Source organism: Sciurus vulgaris (genome assembly GCF_902686455.1).
Source record: "Sciurus vulgaris genome assembly, chromosome: 13".
Classification (NCBI taxonomy): domain Eukaryota; kingdom Metazoa; phylum Chordata; class Mammalia; order Rodentia; family Sciuridae; genus Sciurus; species Sciurus vulgaris.
In genome coordinates, this window is record NC_136474.1 from 78,846,017 (window position 1) to 78,863,471 (window position 17,455).

The window sequence follows — 17,455 nt, forward strand, 5'->3', positions numbered from 1 at the left end:
CTTAACCCAAAGTCAAAGCCTTTTGAACATAAAATTTGACCATTTGGTATTAATAAGCTCTAAGGGCTAAGAGTTCATTATTATCAACAGCATCATTTTTATTGCAGAAAGATTGTGGTATATCTGTCCTAAGTCTGATGTTATTGTAAATTCTCAGTGATACATTTTGCTGATCAAGCTTTAGCTAGTAACTGAAGGACTTCATGAAATTTACTAGGAGTCAGATAATTCCTTTTGAAAATGGGCAACCTCATGTCAGGGATACAAGGAGCAAAACATGCGTATGTCCTGCGTATCAGGGAATTTTATTAAATAAATCGCTATCCATTTGGAAATATTTATGCTCTGAAGGAATCAACAAGCAGTAGCTGCCTTTTTGGGTTAACTTTGTAACTTGTTTAAAATATACTTTACATTTTGTCCTACCGATTAGTCACAAATTATAGTAGTTATTCTAATTTATGGCTTTAGTAAAGTTAATCAATCTAGAACTAAGAACTGTTTAGCTAAAAAAGGACAGAGCTAAACATAATGGATAAACCAATGCAACTCAATTATAGAAGAGAATGCATTTTATTTTCAGGGAAATTTTAAGAAAAAATGGTCAAAAACAATACTGAGAACTCAAGAAAATAGTATAATGAAAATTATGTGATGGAACATTTCAGAGAAAGGAATTTAATAAGAACTGTTGGTACAAAATGTATGTTTTAAAAGGCCTTCCTTCTTACCAGAAACATGATCATCATGGAAGATATTCACTCAAATTCAATTTAAATTTCAAAAATTACAGGTAGGTATTAATTAAATGAGGAAAATCTATTAAACTGAGATACTCAAAAGGACAAACAGGAAGACTACATGATTTTATTTTGAGGACGAGTAAATAAATGATGAGATCATTATATTAGACAATGAGACCCAAAAAAGTAAATTTTAATTTGTGAGACTAAAATACATAAGTTTTTGGCTTCTGTGACTCATTAAGGACCTTAGTATTCCATTTAGTAATACTAATTTACTAGCTTTAAGTGAAGCTCTCTTTAATATCAAAATGTCTTCATTTCAATGTTTACCTTTATTGTTTGAATATCTAATCACCTAATCTTCAGCCAGTTTAGTGAATATAACTTAATTGTTTATGTGATGGCATGAATCCATTAACATGAACACCTTTTTTAATATGCTGAGGTATAAGTAGAAAGCTCCTCTGGAGTTACCGCAGGGAGTAGAGATGGTTCCTTGTCATGGCCCCAAAATATCAGTTGTGCCAGCAAAAGCATTAGGAGGTCATTAAGGGGCCAGTAACACTTTCTGGTCCCCAAGGAACAACCCTAGGATAAAACATTAATACCAAATCACATGAATCATGAAATCAAAGAGCTAGGGGCTGGATTCAACCCAATTTCCAGTATTTTCAAAAGCCTCTATTTTGTGGTGCTTTAAAATCAGCAAGTATATTTGTGTCAAAACAACTGAGGGATTAACTTATATGAAGATGTATATTTAAAAACTTTAAGCCTATTGGATGAAGCCAGGGACGGTGGTTCACATCAATACCCCTAGCTACTTGGGAGGCTGAGACAGGAGAATCCCTTGAGTTCATCAATAACAGCATGGGAAGCATAGTGAGACCCTATCACACACACAAAAAATTTTTGAATGGTTGTTAGGTTGTTAAGAATAATGAAATGAATGATTTAAACAAATATTTCATTTTCATTTTATTTCTAAATTTAAAACACAGAAGTTTTAAGGATAGTTTGATCATGACAGCGATAGTCTCAAGGAGGAAGAGGCAAGAAAGTTAAAAGTGTCTGCAATTAATTGGAGAAAGCAGATCCCAAATGGTGATTGAAAGACCTTAGAGGAAAGATCATCAAGTCCAAGTTTGGACTGTGGCTCTTTCGACAGCTGCAACTTTAATTTTGCCTCTGACGATTTGAGGCTGAGAGTGCCCCGCAAGGTGTTCCTGTCTTTCATTTCTCTTCTGTTAATAAGTAGGAGAGGGAGTTGCCAGTGTCTACCTGCAAATGTGACCTGAAGTCATGGTGACTAAGTGAGGATGTCGAAGTTCATCTTTCTAATCTTCATTGAGAAAAATACACACATTTATGCTACTAGGCCTCAAGGAATTTTCTTTATTTGTGGTAGACATTTTTCCTGCAAATCACTCTTATTTTGAGAGCCTGATATACAATACTTTGAATCATTTTCATAAACCTTTGTTTCCAACTCTAAATATCTTGGTTATGAAAAACCAGATTTATTGAAATATAAATCACAGAATGATAAAGTTCTATGCTATAGTTAAGTTCACACATATATTCCATCTGTTGATATATGATTATATCTATGGGTAGTATATGTATTGTCATAGTGACTTGTAGAAAATTATATTCTTTCCTATATACTTAGTTTTTATTAATATGATTTTCCTTCTATTTGACATTGTAATTGAGACTGATTAAACAATCTTGTGATTATAATTATGTCCACAATTATAGAATATTGTTCTTGTCAAGGGGTCTGAGATCACTCACAGACAGAATCATGGTACACTCAACTGCTGTAGCTTCTGGGAAGTCAAGAGCTCACATGAAAACTGCGTGTAAACATTGCTCATGAAACTAGGCCCTTCCGGTAGCATGTTCCTTGAATGTAGAAAGCAAGAATTCAACTAAATTACTTCCATATCAAGTCCACATGTATCTTCGTTTTACATTCTAAGAAAATGAGATGAAATGAGGTTTAGAAGCAGAAAGCTTATAACCTCATAATTGACTAGATGTTCTGTGTACAACTGTAAAAATAAGTCCAGTGTAAAAACATATCTAAAATAAATCTTAAGTTGCTTCACATTTAAGGTAATTTGCTTAAGCACACATATTTTCTTGAAGTTCCATCCTTGAAAGTGGTAGAACTGGCATGGCCCGGGAGTCCAGTCTTACCACCTGTTAGTCACACTGTGGGCTTTCCTCAGACTGGGGAGAGGTTGATCTGGGTCTGTGATTAGACTTCACAGGACTGACGATCTGCAGGAGGTGGAGGCACACCTGTGCGTGACTCCAGCTGAGCCTGCCCTCCCTGCAATCCTGGGCAGGCAGAGGGTTAGTCTGGAAATTTCTGATCTCATCAGTGGGGGGGGGGGGGGGGGGGGGGGGGGGGGTCAAGTCAAGAGCAATTTTTAAGAAGATTTTGAAGGATAAAAGGCACTATCATGATCAAAAAAGCAGACATGTTGCCAAGAACAAGAGAGCAAAAATCAAATATATTTGTTGTTCGAAGTTTTAAAATACTCATTTCTCTCTTGAGCACTTTTATACTTCCTTCTTGTTCTCTACTGTATTCTTCATGCCTAGCAGAGTACTATGCAAAAGTTGCTTCAGAAATGTTTGTTGAATGAATAAATCATTGTGCCAATCTTTAAATCTGTCTTGATTCTGCACCCCAAATTCACTTTCTTCACTGCTTGAAGGTTATATTAATAGATGCAGATACTTCAATAGTAAAACGTAATGCTATGTCTCTTGAACAAACATGGTTTGTTTCCATGTGTATATTTACTTCCATTCATTTTATTTCTATTAAGGTAATAGATTTCACAGTTCAAAATGAAATAAGATGTAGTTTTAAAGTTATTCTAAAGTGGCCACAGACCCTCTTCTAAGCTCTGGTCTCAATTCCCACAGGCAAACATCTGATTTGTTTAGGGGTTTCTTATTGTTTTTATGTGTTTCTATGTGGTTTGCTTGTCCTGCTATTTTTTATTTAGCAATTTTGAGCATTATTTATTTACTTTATATTATCATCATTGAGGATACATATGCACAGTCTTCACATACTTTTATGGCAGTTTTTTGTCAGTCTTCTCATTATTCTGATTATATCCACATCTGAATAAAATAGTGTTCTATCACATTTTTTTTCTTTTACAGTGTTTTGTTTTTCCTGGAGTTCATAATGTCCCTTGAGAATTTATTTAGCGTACTTTTAACCAACAGTAATTTATTCCAAATTGCCTCCAAATTATCTTTCAAATTGTGACAGAATCGTCTAATTGCTGTAACAACCCCTGAAATCTTGGTGGTTTTGTGCAAGTTTATTTCTCGTTCATGTCACAGTTCAACAGGTGGCAGCTGGGGTTTCTATGGATACAATCATTAAGGGCCACAATTTTTTTTTTTTTTTTCCATTCAGCAGCTGTCCTGTCTCCTAGGGTCTCAGAGCTCTTCATTGCTTCTGTTGTCTGGATCCCATAAGGAAAAGGACAAAGCGTGGAGGGTCTCTGGAGCCATTTTGTGGGTGTGGCCTGGAAGTGATGCTCCAAGATTCTGCCCACGCTCTGTGGGCTAGAGCTCAGCTGCATGCCTCTCCACTTGCAAGGCGCTTAAAATGAAATCTACTAGGGTGTGCAGGATAAAGAACATGGAATCTGGTGAGTGCTGCCAGTGTCCACCATTAAAAAAAATTATTGATAAATTTCAAATGCACGGCCATATCAAATCATCATTTCTATCTTCCTTGGAAACATTCCCACTGCAAGTCATCCTCCTGCTTCTCTGTAGGACTGCTTCACTACCATTGTTCTGGAAATTCCCTTTTCTGTCTTCCATGTTGGACTGACATTTATTTATTTATTTCTTCCTCTTTCTTAATTTATAAGCTTTTCTGGAAGAAAGGGACTCTTCCTTAAAAATGGCACACAGGAAGAACATTTTTTGAGTTCTTGCATGTATAGATGTCTTATTCACACAGGTGACAGTATGTCTGGGTATATGATTCTAGGCTCAAAATTGTTTCATTTTAAAGATGTAAAGGCATTCAAACTTCTGGATTCATTATTGATCTTGAGAAATCCAATGCAATTTTTACCCTTTTACGTTGTTTCTGGAGGATTTTTGAGCTTCCTATTTTGTATTCTTGGGTTCCTGTTATTGAAGAATGATGTATCTTGGAGTGTTTTACTAATTAACTATTTAATTTGAAATTTATTCACCTGAACTTTTAGTAGAAGTTTTGATTCCTAAAGTGCTTGATGTTTACTTCTGGAATTTTAAAAGCCTTATTTCTTTTAGTTAATTTTCCATTCCTTTCTGCATAAAGAGAACTCTATTCTGGAACTTTCTGGTATTGCTGTTAGTTGATCTTTTCCTCTCCACTTTTTTTAATATAGTTTTTTATTCTAATTTCCTGTTTGTTACAACTTAATATTCTATCCCATCTATACATTATTAAAATTTTCAGTATATTGTCAATTTTTAAAAGTCTAATCTCCTGGAGGCTGAACTAAGCAAATAAAGGAATTTATTTATTGTTGATTGATTGAATGGCAGTAGGGAAGGAAACTTTGGGTCCACATATTCTGGAAACAGACATCTAACTGAACTAGTTCTCAGGAGAACTGGCTTGCTTCTTGTCTGTTATGCCTTCTGTAGACACACTGTGTGTAATCTATGCTCTATCGGGTACCAAGCATCCAGCTGATTTAAGTTCTTCAAAATAGTCACTGTAAATTATTTTAACTGTTCGTGTCTCTTCTCCCTTTTATTTTTCATTATGGGTTAAAAACATTTTAAGATTTTCATTTCTTTGTCTGTTAAAGAAGTTTGAAGAAAGGACGATTAAATGTGATCAACTGACCGTTTTTCACTAGAAGTCTCCTAAGTATATTTATGTATCTGTTGATCTCAGAGCTGTTTTATTGAATCAGACAGAAATTACATCTATTTAATTTGTGCTGCATAAACTCCAGGTAGAGGAAAGCTTTATTTTATTATTATCAGGACACATGATACATCCCCTTGTTTTTACTAATATTCAGAGTTTTTGATTCTGCTCTACCTCTGGTCAAAGTGACTTTTTGTGAAACAACAAAATAATATTTCTCTCTTGTCCTCTACCACCCTCTCCTCCTGGGCCTCCCTCTTTGCACAAGGAAGAAAATGTTGCCATTCTCCAGAGGTGTCACTTTGGGACACTAATGGCTCTGGGTCTCAGAATAAGAAAGACAGTACTGTATGTGGCTAGTCATTTCACCAGAGCTGTCCCTGCAAGAGCCAACCTTACCAGGCAAGTGACACACTTATCTGGGGGAAGGGTGACAGACAGCAGATAATAAATGTGTGTGTTAAATTTGCTCGTGGCAGGGACTTTTCCAGAAGTACTAGGGAGACAGCAAAATATAGTGACCACCATGATCCCTACATAGGGTAGATCCACGTTCTACCATTACTGACCTTCATGATTCTAGACAAACTATTGGAACTTCCTTAACCTCAGTTTCCTCATTCTTAAAATGGGCACAATAAATATAATAGAGGCTTTGCCTATTTCAGAGCACTGTTGGGAAAGTCAAATGAGATGATCTATGGGCAAGGGCTTTATAAACTCTATTGCATACAAGAAATAACGATTAGGATTAATACAACTAGTGAACACATTAAGTGAATAAGGAGATGAACTAACATTGTAAATACAGAGCCATTTTAAATCAATGCATAAAATAAAATCAATAATCAATGTTGTACTTTATTTTCTTTCCCCTGAGGTGTGTGAACACATACTTGTTATGTGCATACATATTGTTGATGGAAAGCACCATGGATTTATCATTAACTACAGACTTCTAAGACACATATTGTGAAAATATACAAACTAAACTTCCTATAATTTCTCCTATCAAATTCAAAAGTTTTTATAAATGGTATCATGCCTTGGGAGAATGGAGTAGATTAGGTACTACTACATCAATAAGCCTAGACAACATATCTGTAGAACTTCTTGTGTCAAGCACCATAATAGTCATCTTACTGATATGAACTGAGTTACTCACAATGACACCATGAAGGAATTATTATTATCTCCATTTGCAAGACAAAAACACATCCAAAAAACAGAACATCTTCCATAGATCTCTAATAGAATTGACAAACTTCTGTGAGAATGAATGTTTTCTCTAATTCTTCACTATTTCACTATGGTTTGTTTGTACAGGCTTTGGTTTGGGGCTGTTCCTCTGTCCCTTCCACAAAAAATTCTCTGGAATACACATCCCAGTTGACAACAGCATTAAGTCTCTAAGACACCCAGTCAGAACGGTTAAGCAATTAAAATTTCAACGATTATCTCATTGCTTACTAATAAAAATGCAAACAATAGGTATGGAATATTTTTATTTTCTTAGGGAATAAATCGATTGTAATTAAAGGTATTCTTACCTTTACCACGTGTCTGAAAATTAGGAATGTCAGAGTATGTCCAAAATGCAATCCCCAGCAGGCCAGCCAGGATCTTTGCTTTGAGAATAAAACTTAAGTGTTCAGAACAGGACCTACCACGTAGTAGGTACTTAGTAAATATTTGTTCAATGACTGTGTGTGCTCCTTATTTTTTAACAGTAACTTATTGCTCTCTGGACTGGTTTTAGGAAGCCAGGATTAGGTTGGTGCAGTCAATGTATTCATATGCGCACATTCTAACTTTTAAAATGCAATTTCTTTCCAACCCCCTTTTATTTCCCGAGGCCTTTCTCTGCCCCCCAGCAGCACCCCTGGCTCTCTGTGTATTTATAGACGTCCCTCCGAGGAGAGCAGCACGCCAAGTAAGCGGTTCTTAAGGTGCCCTGGGCTCTTTGAATATATCAGAGAAAAATAATGAATCAAAATGAGCTGTCTGCTAGGGCTTGTAGCCCACAGTGCGGAGAATTTAACCAGGAGCCAAATGCGTTTCTTATTGCAGCGGTTGAGTCACTGGCAAGATCTGCCTGAGGTGAGCTGGGCACATCCGCGTTAGGACTCGGAGACACGCCTTCTTCTCACACAAACCTTCCTGATCCGAGTCGCCTCGGCGGACTCCGAGGGGTGGTGCTACCAGCCCTGCCACTTGCAGTCCTGACTGGCAGGGGCTGGGGACTGCCTGGCTTTGGATCGATCCGGAGCCACAGGTTGGAAAAAGAAGGAGCCTTCCTCATGCCCGTCGCCCTGTGAAGCAGACCGTGCGTGGTGGCTGGTGGTGAAGCCCGGAGTCCCAGGGCTCGGGAAGGGAAGGAGACGTCTCTGAAATCTGACACCAGCCCTCTCGGCGCGGAAACTTCGCAGGCTGGTGAGTTGGGGAAGGCGGGCTGTGGTGGCTGGAATGCGTCCCCACCCACTCTGGGTGTTCGGCGGCTGCCGGCGCCCGCCTGGGGAACTGGGATGCGGAGGCCCGGAGGCTGAGCCGGGCTGGCTGCGCTGCGAGCGCCCCTGAGCGCAGCTGCAGACACCGAGCCGGGCCGAGACCACTGCGCCTGCCGCGCGCCGTGCGGAAGCACCCGCCAACTCCGGCTGGCTCTTTGTTTTGGTCTTTGCCTATCCAACAGCTGGTTAGGGACAGAAAACAAAAACACTGGGTACAGTCATGCCCGTCATGCCAATTCCCGTCCCCGTGTGTCTAAAAAACAAAATACCGATTGATCAGAATAAGGATGATGATGTGTTCAGAGCTTCGTTGGGGAGAAGTGAGGCCAGCCTGGCAAGTGGTAGGACAAAGATTTTTTTTTTTTTTTCCCTTCACTTCCTCCGATGAATCAACCATAGAGAAATCAAGAGTAATTTGTTCTTCAGTTTTTCACTGTTACTTTCGAATTTTGATCTATGTGTTGCTTGTACTATGATGTGCATACATGATGCGAGTGTGTGTGTGTGTGTGTTCCTTCAGGTGGTCACAATAAACTAGCTTCCCAGATTTTCCCACCTGGTATGTTATCTAGTTAAGCCCCTGAAGACTATTGAAGCAGGTGAACTGTAAGCACAAACTCCCTTCCTTGGAAAATCTACCTTTGGTTAAAATTGGGTAAAGCTGTCACCTGTAACTTGTTTAGCAGCATTTTTGGGGTCAAGATCAAAAAAGTTAAGATATAGGATTCCAATTATTTAAATGGTATTCATTCTAAATAAATAGCATGTAGTTTCAAAGTTGTTTGCAACAAAATTTGTTAAGTATGAATTTTGATTCAGTTCTGTTTAAAAGAAAGACATCTACATTTCCCAATATTTATTTATATTCACACTTGCTCATAAGATGATATGTATAGAACATAAATGGTTTATAGTTTTAAGCTTCAAAAAATAACAGAAGAGGTGGACTTCACTATTGTTGCAAACTCAGGTGTGTAAGTTTACTGAATTTTCAAGCTATCACAAAGTCCATAGTATAGTCATGAGAGTCATAAGTTATACTCCATGTGTAAATAATATGTCAAAATATACTCTCAAGTGAATATACTGTCAAGTATATCTAAAAGGAACACATCTTTAAAATACAAAAAAAAAAAAAAGATGCTCAAGTACTTGAAATTTTGAAGTATTTCCTTAAATGATCTGAGTTGGGGATGAATTATTGCATACAATAATAGAAAGCTCATTTAAATATAAACAAAATAAATAAAACGAGAATCAGACTCATCTCTTGCCACACCCCCCCAGATAGTTACTTTTCATAGTTTCCTAGCATACATAATCCCCTGCCCAGATGAGATCAGACACTCTTGAAGGCAAGAGGAGATGCCTATGGATGACCAAAAGGGTGATCTTGACTGGTAGTTCAACATTAATGAGGCTTTTCTGCTTAAGAAGTAACTGTGGACTCCCTTACAATGTTACCGTCCTTGCTTTCGAAAGGAAAACAAAACATTTCGGATGAAACTGGATTAGCCTGTTTTCGTGGTTGCCAAGAAGGAATAAAGGGGATCTGTCAAATGCAAGCAAACCACAACTCTTCTTTCTCATAGGTCATTTCTGATCAGGCACATTTGACCTGATGGGGAGGTAATACAAGGAGGGTAATCTCAGTTCCTGGGTATACCACCCTGTTCTAGAATATTCTTCTGCTTTCAGACTCGCTGCTCATTATTTATCTGTTCTTTAAGAAATACGGACATCATCCAAAGTCCCAAGTGATTCAGAACAGAAATCTGCTCTTTTCCTACCCTTCTTCTTGAACATTTTGGGTTAGGTTTCCGGTTCCTCTGGTCAGTAGAGTATGAAAAGTAGATCAACTATTCACATAAAGTTTGTGTCACGATTAATTCAGTTTCTTGAGTCGACTCATCAAGACTGATTAGCCAATAGTTCGACGCTGAAGCAAGTAATTGTTATGTCGAGATACAGGAAAACAATTACAATAAAAACAGACAGGACAAGACAGATGTTTCCTATGGAGAATATGTCACTTTCTAAAGATGGCTGCTGAATGGGGAATGATTTCTTTATTCCTTAATGGGAATATATGGGCTCAAGCTTATTCTATAGACATGGAAGCATCAACAGCACTAAGCAAAACAAGTCTATTTCAAACCTTGCATATGGAGTGGAGACTATGACCTAACTTGTTTCAGTTCCTTCACAATAATTATTCACTCTCTCCAAATATTAACCTTTACTCCCTGACCCTCTTTAAATGATAGGCTAGATTATCAATGATGAGAAGAACTCTTCAATAAAAGTTCAGTCTTTTTAACTAAACAACTATTCAATATACTGAGAACATATTATATTAAGTAGATTGTTCATTTATTCAACATGCATTTATTCATAGTGTCAAGCACCATTCAAGACTCTGTGTGGACTGAAGTGGACAAAACAGCTAACATTTCCTCACCCTATGGAGCTTACCTTTTCCATGGGAGATGAGAAAATGAACAGGATGAGCAAGTTAAATCTATGGTGCCTAAAAGAAAAGTGCTAAGGAAAGAGACCAAAGGACAGTCATTGGTCAGCTGTCACTGGCAGAGGGCAGGGAGTGAGGGAGTGGTAGACCAGGGGCCCAGGGCAAGCTTCACTGAGCTGGTATTTTAATATTGATCTGAAGCAAGGAGAGTGGTACCTGTGGATAGGAGAAGGAAGAGCATTCCAGACTAAAGGAATAGCCAGCAGGGGTTTGCCTGGCATCTTCCAGGACAGTAAAGAAACCTGTGTATCTGGCTCAGAGGAAGTGAGGAGAGGGCCGGGAGAAGGGAGGGAGGGAGCATAATGGGGTCAAGTCATGGAGGGCTTTGAAAGTCATAATAAATATGTTGGCTTTTGATTTTCTTTGGGGTGAAATGAGGAAAAACAAAACCACTGTGCTTTAGATACAACCTGTCAAACATTTTTCGAGAAAAACTTTCTTGAGCACTCTATGAGCTTTAATATTCCTCTAAGCACTGTGGATAAAAATAGATTAATAAAACTTACTGGGTCTCTGCTATCATGAAAATTACATGCTAGTGTTGGGGGGATATAAGTAAGTAAACAAATAAACAATTCTACAGGTTTCCGTGTTGTTAAGGAAAGCATGTTAAAGGGCAAAATAATGGCAGACCTGAGGGGCTCTGTATGAGGTCAGGAAAATCCTCTGGAGGTGGAGGCTGATTTTTTTTTTTTTTGTAGTTTTATTTTATTTTTTATTGACAGACAATAACCATACATGTTTTTGGGGTATAGTGTGATGTTTAATATATGCATACAGTTGGCCCTCTGTATTGGTGGGCTCCACACTCCCATATTCAACCAACCACGAACCAAAATATTTGAAAACAAACTGTATCTGTATTGAACATGGACAGACCTATACTCTTGTTTGAATCAGGAATGCTCCCTAAAGCTCATCTATTGAAGGATTGCACCCCAATGCAGCAGTGTTCAGAGATGAGGCTTTTAGGAATTGATAGAATTTGAGGGCTGTTACCTTGTCAAGTGACAAAATCTGTAGGAGGTAACACCTAGTTGAAGGAAGGGAGTGGGTCCTTGGGGGTGTGCCTCTGGGGACAATATCTGTCCCTGACTGCCCTGTTCTTTGCCTCCTGACTGCCATGAGGTGAGCAGCTTTGCTCTGCCACACCCCTACATGATGTTCTGCCTCATCACAGGCCCAGAAATAAGAGTCAAGTGACCACAGACTGAAACCTCTGAAATTGTAAACCAAAATGAATCTTTCCTCCTCTAAGTTGTTTTTCTCATGCATTTTGTCACAGTTACCAAAAAACTGACTAACACACATTATTCCCTAAATACTGTAGTATAACAACTATTGGCATAGCATTTATACTCTATTAGGTATTATAAGTAATCTAGAAATGAGTTCAAGTACACTGGAGGGTGTGTACAGGTTCTATGCAAATGCTGTTCCTTTTTCTGTAAGGGATTTGAGCATCTCTGGATTTGGGTATCTGCATGAGGTCTAGGAATCAATTCCTTCCAGAAACTGAGGGACACCTGTACATCGTGTAATGACCAAATCAGGAAATTTAGCATATCCATCACCTCAAGCATTATTTCTGTGTAATGAAAGCATTCGTATCTAAGGAAGTGATCTTTCTACAAAGATCTCTCTACTTCCTTGAGTGCAGTGGGTTGTGTGTTCACTGGAGTAGAAGATAGAAGTCTAGTTCAGGAGAATGGAGATGATGGGGGCACAGAATAGGATGGGAACCAGGGTCCTGGAGAGAAGTGCATTTGTTCAGAAAAATATTTGAAGGAAGAGCGAAGAGGATTTGCTAATGAATTGGTTAAGGGTAAGAATGATGGAAAGAAAGGGCCAAAACAATCACCAGGGTGCATACTGAAGATACCCAGGAGATGGTAAAGCCATTTCCTTAGTTGGGTAAAAGTAGTGAAGAAAAAACTTTGCAAGGGAAATGTGAAATTTGTTTCTAGCTATTTGAGGTATTTTTAGATGTCCAAGTGGAAATATCCAAATGAGCTTTTGCATATATGAATCTGGAACCTTTAGAGGAAGTCATCGCTGAATATAGACATTTCAGAGTCCATTGCTTTTGGATACTGTTTAGAGTTGTAGTCTTAGGGACATCACCCAGAGACAGATTAGAGAGAGGGATCTTGCACAGGAAGAGTCAGTAAAAAGCCAGTTAAGTGGGCGGTAAATTACCAGAAGGCAATATCATCATGAACTCAAGCCAGGATGTTTTTCAAGAACGGTGAGTAGTGTCAGACTTTTCTAGGATAAAAGGCGAGATGCAGAGAAGGATATGATGATTGCATGTGACTATATGGAAGCATTGGCAACTCGTTTAAGTAGGGGATGGACCTCTCAAAATAAGATATTGAGAAAGGGAAACGAGAGAGACCGCTGGAAAAACTCAAAAGGTTACATGCAGGCTTGAAGAAAAATCAATTTTTAAAACTAGTTTGTAGGACAAATCAGCATAGGAATGTATAAGTAGAAATGCTGGCCCAGGTGTTGGGTGAGCATAGTGTGAGGAAGACTGGAACCCAGAGTGGGTTGAAGTTTGGAAAAAAAAAAAAAAAATTCTGAGAACCAAAGATTCTGTGAGCATTGTGCAGAACGACACCGTGACTGAGGGGGGTCACCTCACGTCATGTGAGTGCTTGCAAGAGAGAGTGAATTTGCTCAATCACTGTTTCGCATCCCTCTTTTTTTCTGTGTAAAAGCAAAAAAGTGTTCAAAATTGAAGGGTTAGACAACACTCAAGGAAAATTAAAATCTAAGACTGTTAAGAGGTCATCGTGACTGCATGTAGCTTCTTTACATGGGAAATAATAATGGTGGGAGTGGTCAAGAGGACTTGTACGAGGAATTAGCATTTCAGCTGAGAGCTAAAAGACATCTGGGTGGGAGACAGGCGAAGAATTGGGAAAGAAGAAATCTCATCAAGCAAAGCACTGCCGAGTGTCTAACCCGGCATAGAGCTGGGCGCATTCAGAGAAAAGTGTGGAGAGTGCAAAGCAGGTGGCAGAGAGGGCCAGGGTGAGGTTGGAGACACCACTTGGGAAGTCACTGCAGGAATCAGACCAAGGAGAACCAAGATGGGCAGCCCCCCAAGACTTCCTAGTCAGAGGCATTGTGAGATGGCTGCTTCTGGGAGATGGAACTCCCTGGCCTTCAAGCTCTCCATGAAAGATGTGAACTTACAAATGTAAGAACACAATTTGTATAATATTGGGTAGATATTATAGATCAAAAGTTAAGAGCTGATAGTGAAAGTTTAGTTATAAGAAATAAAAGAGATTAAAGTAAATTAAGTTATAGCTGCTATAAAAAACAATTGCAAGATATCTAGAAAAGCAAAAGCAACACTTTAGGTCCGTAAAGCTATATTCAAGGATACTAAGATCCACCCACATAATTTTGGAAGCAATTTCATAGGAAATAGATATAGTTTTATAAATTTGTGAACTTTAAGTCCAATAATTATTTTACTCTATTATTAATCCAATATTGTCAGTGTTGCAAACTGTATAGCCACGGCTGTGACATAGTTTCCTTAAGATCTTGATTTTCTGCTGCCTAAAATGAAAGGAATTACTGATTATTTTAGCATTTCTACTAACTCTAGACCTAGGGAACTTGTAATTCTTGTTTCAATTTTAGTTTATTCTTTCCTTTTATGTATCTATTCATTTAGATATACAGATGTATATAAGTACATGAGTGTGTGTGTGTGTGCATGTGAACACACACACAGAGAAATAAACTCTATAAAAGAAGAAAAAATCATTTAAAGGTATTTAGAAAGAAACTACCAGACTTTATTTTAGTCTTTTTGTAGCACACAAACTTATTTCTAATTATAGTGAATCAAGGGGCAAGGTCTTTTCTTGTTGCTTCCTTAACATTCTCAGAAAAAATAAAACTGTGCATTAAATCTGACCTTAGGGATACAGCAGAATAAGAAAAATTAGAAAAAGTAACTTAAGAGAGATAATCAGAGCCTGAGAAGTTTATTGAAAAAGTTACTCAGTACTTAGGACGTTATTTTCACAATAACATGAACGGTTGATAAATACTTCTGGTCCTGTCAAAACATTAAAAATATAGAATGAAGTTAGATTTTTCAAAGAGGAGGGGGAGAAATGCTGGGCATCTCAGTGATTTAAAAAAAAAAAAAAAAAAAGTTAAAACCTTTTCCAATACCAGAGGTTGCCACATATTGACTCAGGTAGCTTCTTGACCGATTTGAACTCTGATTTGATGAAGTTTTCCCCAAGAGGCAGCAAAATGCAGAAGCATCACAACTAGTTTGCTAATTTCTTAATTCCTGGAGTGAACTAAAGATATCTCCCATGATCTTTATGGGGAAACTCTTATTCCTGTTCCCTGTGCTGTCCCGCTCTCTCCCTCTTTGACCTTCATCTTCCTGAAGATAGTAGCACTGCCTGCATTCTCAGATGCTGCCTTCAGGGTTTGGAGGTAAAAGCTTCTTTAGAAACCACACTGTCAAACATAGCTCAGGGGAGATCACTGTGCTGCTGATGTTCTCACACGTGTAACAGGGTGAACCAAATGACACTTGCTGAAAGTGCCCCATGGGAGGAACTGTTGCTGCTCCGTCAACTGGAAGAGGGGTGCTAGCTGATAAACATGCCATGGTAGTACTAAGACAGATGAGCAGCTCCGGGTTGGGCTTGGGACTGCGCTAGGCCACCATTACCTACTGCTGATCCTGAAGTGGGCCCGTACAGTCTCCCCACATCTCCCTTGCTTGATTATAATTTCTCACTTAGCTACTAGAATAAATGAGCAAACAGAAGTGTAAAAGGTAGCTCGTTAGTAATGCGTCTGATGTCCTTAATATGAGTGCCCTTTCTCTGCCCCAGGTGTTTACAGAATTGATGAGAATTCATTCCATCTGAGTTTATAAAGAGTGCATCTAGATTTTAAAGGGCAAGATGAAAGATGGAGCATAAGGACTTTTGTCCAGTCTGTTTTGTCCTCCTCCAGGTAGAGTCACAGCAGCCTGCAGACGTGGTCCCCTCTACAGACTCGAGCAGCCCTGGCGGCATCTGTTTCCTGCGTGAGCTCTGGGGCAGTTATTGAATTCTATCATGTGGTTTTCTCTGTAAAATGATTATATGATAATAACTGAGTAGTTATGCAGATGAATTTTCTCTGTGTTGTAATGTTCTTTCTAGTTCCCAGTGGTATTTCTAATCAAGTCTCATGGTTCTGACTCCTTAGAGCAGTCACCCTTTCGGCGTGTGCTTTGACTTTTAAAGTAGACTGGTGCATGAAGCCAGGGAGTCAGAAGACAGTTCCCTTATCTTCGGTTCCTGGGAGGTGTGATTAGAGCGATCTTAGTGAAGCAAAGTCTTGAGGTATAGCATAAGCAGTCTGAAACAGAGAGTTGATTCTTAAAATCAGATCAGTCAACATTCAGACACATAAGGATCAAGGCTTGGTACCTTGAGAACAGAACTAATTGAAAATAGAAAGGGAACATTTGAAATTCATACATGTTGCCCATAGAGTTAAAGAAAGATGTACTGTTTGCACCATGACATTATATAATTGGTAGAAACATTTTTTAGGAATCATGTTTTTAAATGCACAGGAATCAGAATAAAAGGGTTTAAAAATAACTCAAAACTGCTTCTAATCAGGCATTTTTACACAGTAAACATGTGTTATGGATGGTCACTGGATAAAAAAGATAGAAATAATAGATTCAAGAATTAACATTCTTTGGGAGCACAAATTCTATTTATGGAATGGTATAAACTTTAAGGAAAATGTCAAGGTAGTTAAGTGGCATTTATTACAGTAAAAGACCTGGTTACCATGCTAAACTTGCAATAGCAATTTAATATCCAATATAATTTTTGTCTGTGTGAAATTTTTAACTAATAAATTTACTAAGGTCATATGTAGGATCTGCTCTGAAAGAGCTTAGAATCTGGAGCGGGAGAGAGAAAAGGGTGCAGGTGATTTTAGTGGAATCTGTCAGGTTCCGCTCATCATTTGGATGTAGGATTGCGGTCATAAATAGGAAGATAAATTTAAGAGAATTAAAACTGTAGAGAGATCCGTTAGGAATGGAAAATTTTTAAAAAAGATCCCAGTGGGCATTGACCAGATATTGGGAGAAAGGAAAAGTATGAAGTCTCACTTGCTGGTTTCATTTAATAAGAAAATTGATAGATGAATAGTGGTTCCCCAAATTGAAATCAGGCCTAGACCCGGGGAAGCAGATTGGGGGAAGAAGACACACTGCTTTGAGGTGCTTATGGTCCTTCTATTGAGTCTGCAGGGAAAAGACAGCAGCCCAGACCTCTTAGGAGAGGTCAGGCAGTGAATAGTGTCTGGGAGTATTGGTGTGCAGGTCATCACTAAAATCCATGGGACCAAATGCCACCTTTGACAGTGGCCCTGGGGAAAGGCAGGAGAGGGAGGCACGAGATAGGAATAATGGTTTTTTTTCTTCTTTTTTTTTCTGTAAGCATCACTCTGCTTTGACTAATAATGGCATTTAAGTTCTGGAAGGAGTACAGGGAAGTGTAAGATATATAATCATGTATACTTACCAGTATTATCATTGTTGCTGTTAGATCAGAAAGACATAATTTAGCCTGCAGTTCTTCGAATGTGAATACAGCATCGTTTATTCCTTTCTGTGGTTCAATCTGTTCACCTGCATTCATTCACCCAGACCACCCTGTGAAAGATAAGGCGTGTCTCA

At 38.5% G+C, this 17,455-nt stretch overlaps 1 protein-coding gene across 2 annotated transcripts in view; it reads left to right on the top strand.

Annotated features, from left to right (window-relative positions):
- RAB27B (RAB27B, member RAS oncogene family) overlaps positions 1-17,455 on the top strand; it is a 146,486-nt gene that overhangs the window by 81,221 nt on the left and 47,810 nt on the right. Inside the window, exon 3 of one of the 2 annotated variants that reach the window (XM_079109502.1) lies at positions 7,741-8,103. The gene's annotated coding sequence lies outside the window, so the exon portion shown is untranslated. Of the gene's footprint in view, positions 1-7,740; positions 8,104-8,322; positions 8,519-17,455 lie in introns of those variants that run through there. The other variant, XM_079109503.1, reaches the window with a different exon arrangement.